Source organism: Trachurus japonicus, chromosome 17 (genome assembly GCF_045865225.1).
Source record: "Trachurus japonicus isolate A0001 chromosome 17, Traja_1.0".
Taxonomy (NCBI): Eukaryota; Metazoa; Chordata; class Actinopteri; order Carangiformes; family Carangidae; genus Trachurus; species Trachurus japonicus.
In genome coordinates this window covers 29,733,402-29,739,046 of record NC_140923.1, presented here as the reverse complement: position 1 = coordinate 29,739,046, position 5,645 = coordinate 29,733,402, and positions in this window count along the sequence as shown.

Genomic DNA, 5,645 nt, shown 5'->3' with positions numbered 1-5,645 from the left:
GCGGCAGCAAGAGAGAGCAGACTGGGCAACCATCTAATATAGACCACGACACAGGTGTTTCAGATCAGGCCCCGCCTCGCATCAGCCACTGCAGGGGGGAAGGGAAAATACACAGAGACAGAAGACATAGACCGGCCTGGGCCGTCACAAGGCCAAAATCTGCTCTATTTTTATTTATACAACAGTTAGTTCCGACCGGTCCTAACCGAGCAATTTGATTGGACAAGAGACGTTCCATGAGTGCTGATATACTATAACAGCACTGTGACTTTTTACAGACATTATCACTCCGCTGTTCAGCTGGACAGGAGCTAAGTCAGAGCCACCCCACTAAACATCTGACGTCTAGTGGACCTCCAGATCAAGTCCATATCGCATCGGTCGGTCCAGGACCACATCTGTACGTCTAACTGACGTCTAAAATCAGTTCAGTAGGTGGCAGCATGGGACTAGCCCTACCATGGATGTAGCCTGTTAGCTCTTGGTCACTCCTAAAGTGTTATGGCCGATAGGGGTTCGGCCTTGTGTGTGTCTGTCTCTCTCCCTTCCCCTCCACAGCTCCGCCCAGGCCTCAATCAGTGAAACGAGGCTCACCTGGTCCACTGAGTTAAAACCCTGCAGCTGGCACCAGAAGGCGGGGGGCAGTGCTGGGGACTGCTGGGCTTGCCTGCCTCCCATCATGGCTTTCTGTTTTAGTTTGTCTACTTGTTTGTATCTGTATATTTTTGTATTAAATCTCTTTTAGTTAAGTTAGTGCCTTTGTCATTGTATTTTGGGTCATTGTTGGGTCCCTTGTTATGCCCCTCTGGGCCAACAAAGTACTGGGGCGTAACAATTGGGGGCTCGTCCGGGATCTGAACAACCATGAGGTGAAGTGAAGGTTTGTAGCTGTTGTGTGAGGTAGTAGTCTAGTCTTCTTTTCAAGATGGTTTGTGATTTAATTGCCTGTCTGTGTTTGCTTGAGAGTTCCCTGTAAGGTAGTCGTCGGGCAGAGAGAGACTCTTGCCACTTTGTTGTTTTGCCTTTCTTATTTTTGGTGGTGAAACCTGGGTGTGGGTACGTTTTCTGTGTGGCAGTGGGCCTTGCCTTGGTCCATTGTTCACTTGCAGAGTTCAACGTTTAAAGAAGCCTCCCGGGAAGCCACTGAAGACTAGATAGTTAACCACATTACAGGGTGCCTCTCCACAACGTCACTCTTTAGCAGAGTTGAACAGCAGTGTAATCACAATCTCTTGTGGGTTGACTCTACTTCTACTTTTACTTTCGTCTGGATTCTGTGTGTAAAATAGTAACAGTAACTTTTGGGATGTGACTTTTTGTGTGGTACCTGCACAGTGCGTTCGTTGGGTCGTTGGGTTGCAGCTTAGGTGTAAGTTGGCAGCATTTTGTGTAGCAGTGGCTACTGTGTGACCTCTTGTGTTGTGCTGTTGCAGTCCACTTTTCGGTTGAGTCACTTGTGTATGTTACTGTTTACTTAGTTGTGGCTTCGTTGGACCTTGTGTGCGTCTCTCCATAGATCAGTGGATCTTTGTGTGATGGAGTTGACTTGGTGAATTATAAGGTCTGTGTCCGTTGGTTAATGGCAGACTGCTTGGTGGCCATTTTGTGTCGTGGCAGTTCAATTTGTTCGGGTCTTTGTGTGTTGATAGACAGCAACTTGAGTGACCCTTTAGGTTGTGGCTGTGTTCGATTTTGTGTTTGGTCACCTGCAGTGTTTAGTAAGTTTACTTCGTTTCGTAGTTTCCCTCATGGTGGTAGCCATTTAGTTATCTGGTGGGAGTGGCACCCACTTGCATGGCTACTGTTTGGCTGCTCACTCTTTACATCGAGTGGCAGTGTGTTGGTTGGCCTTTTTGTATTTTGATCTTGTTGGATCCACTTTGACCTTTTTGTTGTCCTGACCGCAGTCCCAGGGTTTATTTTTTGATAAATGTATTGTTGGTGCTCTGAGTTGAGGCCAGGTTTGGTAGTCCCTGTAAAAATGTCACAATGAATAAATGATATGTGATTAGTATTATTCATTGTCTTAAGGGAGGGGGTGTTATGGCCGATAGGGGTTCGGCCTTGTGTGTGTCTGTCTCTCTCCCTTCCCCTCCACAGCTCCGCCCAGGCCTCAATCAGTGAAACGAGGCTCACCTGGTCCACTGAGTTAAAACCCTGCAGCTGGCACCAGAAGGCGGGGGGCAGTGCTGGGGACTGCTGGGCTTGCCTGCCTCCCATCATGGCTTTCTGTTTTAGTTTGTCTACTTGTTTGTATCTGTATATTTTTGTATTAAATCTCTTTTAGTTAAGTTAGTGCCTTTGTCTTTGTATTTTGGGTCATTGTTGGGTCCCTTGTTATGCCCCTCTGGGCCAACAAAGTACTGGGGCGTAACAACGTAAACGTAACAACGTTTTTCTAATTTTGTTGTGTACATAGTTAAACTCCAGTTACCACTAGTACTGGTAAATGGCAACAGTGGGTCATGTTTTTTTTTTTTTTTGTTGGTGTTGGCAGTACTGAAAGTCTTATTTACAGAGGCCACGGTGTTGGGCCTCTGTTTTAAGGGGGAGGGTGTTATGTATTTCTGTATTGGAAATGGCTGTCCTCCTCCTGGGTGGTGGGGGAGGCGCTGTTTCCCTGGTGCCTTGGTTTTTTTCCCTCATTTTTGCCTTTCAGGTCAGGTCCCATCCAGGTGCACGGGATTGGGTCTGATTGCCTGAGAGGGTATTTAAAAAGGGGATTCCAGGGCCGCCACTCTCTCTCCCTCCCTGCCTGTGACAACAACAGCCAACCATTGTTCCTTAGTTGTTTCTTGTTACTTTGCACATTATTCTCTTTAGTTACTTTGTACCTTAGGGCCTTAATTTTAATAAATACATTAAATGGTTTACCTGTGTGGTCTCCCTAATTGTTGTGACCTACTGTGAGCCAGGTGGTCGTAACATAAAGCAAATCCTAACAGGCGGTATCTGGATAAACTGACCACAGACTGGGGATTTAACAGTGACTTTCTCATTAACAGGTCGTTGCCTCGGTAACGGTACTCTCTCGTCTCCTCTGCAGGTTGATCTGGTGCAGTGCGAGTGAGGACGGCCTCCTCCTCTTCCTCACTGACATCGCGGAGCGCACCGTGGAGGAGCCGCAGGAGAAGGAGGCGCCGGTGCTGCAGGAGTCGTCCAACGGCGAGCAGACGACCAGCGACGGCGGGAACTCGGGCCTCAAGTCGGTGCTGTCGGCCAGGAAGACGCACTGACGTACAGGCACAAAAACTGAGCAGTGGTACTTACAGTCGATAGTTTTCCTGCTACCTCTAAACCCACAGTTTTGTTTTTTTTTTTTTTTTTTACTGTTCAGTGTTGTGAATTTCAGTGAACTGCTGGATTTAATATTTTGATGTTGGAGCATGAGCTTCTTAAATGTAGATTAGTAGCATTCTTTCTTTTAATAGGACTTAAAATATAATCTCAAGGGACACCTTAGTTCAGAATTGCCTTGATGTTCTCCTGAGTATTTCAGAGCTGCACATACGAACACATAAAAAACGTACAAAAACAAAACCAGTGTAAGGCATGGTGACCCAAAAGCAGCGTGAAGAGCTGCATTTCAGCTGCAAATGTGAGACATTTCACTGAAACTTTCTGCATCTTCAAAGTTGGTCTAAGCTGTTCTTTTATTTATTTTATATATATATATTATATACATAATTAGGCATAAACCTCAGGAAAGATGTGATAGGAGAGAAACAAGCTCAACAGACATAAAATATCTTGGATGTTCTTTGTAAGAGCTGAAGACAAAGTCCTCTTTTTGACTACTGTGTTTCATGTTTATGAACCGAATTATATTTCCTAAAACATTCAATTTAATTTCCAACAAAAATAATAAAAGTGTATTTTGAATTCTGCATTGGACTTCTTCATGGGAAAGGAGGGACACAGGAGGGGGGGCACACCGTCAACAACAATATTTAATGTACGCACCCAAATGGTATTTGTGCACTTTCACAGTGCATAACATGCAATTACAATGTAGCTACTTTGAATGCTGTATTACATAGGCTACATGTAATATACATTACATGTAATATAGATACATGGCCTAATCTACATAATTTCATAAGGCCATTGATATGGTCAATATTTTTAAATATTTCAAATAATTTTTATGTATAAATTACGTTCAAATTTGGTGAATATTAGACGTCAATAGGACGTCCACGCCGACCATTTTTCAACCTTATTTGAACCTTGTGTAGACGTCCTATAGACGTCAAAACTGAACGTCCAGAAGACGTCAAAAAAGACGTCATAAAAACTTTCATTCTGCACCCGCCAGTGACGTCATTTCGACGTCGGACCATGACATAGAAAAGATGTTGTTTCGACGTCGGCTTTCTCGTTGGGACGCTCCCCATACAGGAGCTGCCCCATCTCTCTGCTGCTACTACAGTTATAAACGGACCTGAACATTAAAACCCGGACCTGACCTGGTCCGTCTAATGGGCTTTATGCACAGCTCTACTACTTCCTGAAATAAGCCAGCTCGTTTATTTCCTGTCTTACATTATTGGATTATTGGAATTCCCTTGTCCCACCTAAACTCTCTCTCTTTCTTGCACTCTATGCACTGTGGGAGAGAGGAGAGGGTGGCGTCAAAGAGGATACTATATATGTGTGCAATTTTATCTCATTTTTGTCAGAATAAAGATGCCTTGAGACAGCAGCACTGTGGTTTGCTTCATTAAAACACAACACAAGTATTACGACTTTGATGAACATTACAAATTCTATTGTGCCAGTGGATGAAAAAAAACAACAACATCCCAATTCTCTCACTCTCTTAGCAAGATGAGTGGAGCAGCAGGTGAGTGGTGTGGCTGTAAGTGTCAGTGCAACAATTTGAGCAGGAGCAGGTACCAACTGAGGAGACACTGGTCAGAAATCCTCCAGGACAGCAAGAAGCAGTCAATGTGAATTACTAGAGTTTCAATGGGCCAGAGTGTTACTACACACACACACACACACACACACACACAGCTGAACAATCTTGCAACACGCAAGTGGAGAGTTGGGGTTCTTATACTGAGTTTGATGAGTGATGACAAACAGGTGAGCCAGTACTACACACACAACACACACACACACACACACACACACACACACACACACACACACACACACACACACACACACACACACACACACACACACAAGAGGGAGGAGGAGCAACACAGGGAGCAGTGTGAAAACTGACACTTCAGATTTCTTTTGGCAGATTTTACAGCAGTTCAGTTTGTAGTGCATGTGTAAGGTTAACGCTATCACACACTCAAGGACAGAGCTGAAATTGAAAAAAGATGGCAGCCACCTTCATGATCCGGTGTGTGTTTGGATTGAAGCTAAAAGATTGGTTCACTCAAACCAGAGAGAAACATATTCTCACCTCAAACTGTTGCTGAGGTTTCTGTCTCTGTCGCCAATGAAGTGGAAGCAAATGACGGGAAACAGGAAGGTTTTCATCCTCGTTCCACTTCATCCTCTCATCGCTGTGTTTTACTGGATGAAGTGGGTGAAGCGTAAATCAGGAGCATTAGGTAAACCTGCTGCTTCTCATCCAGGTCTGATAACTGAGCTGGGGGACACCACATCAACATCGCTAGTGC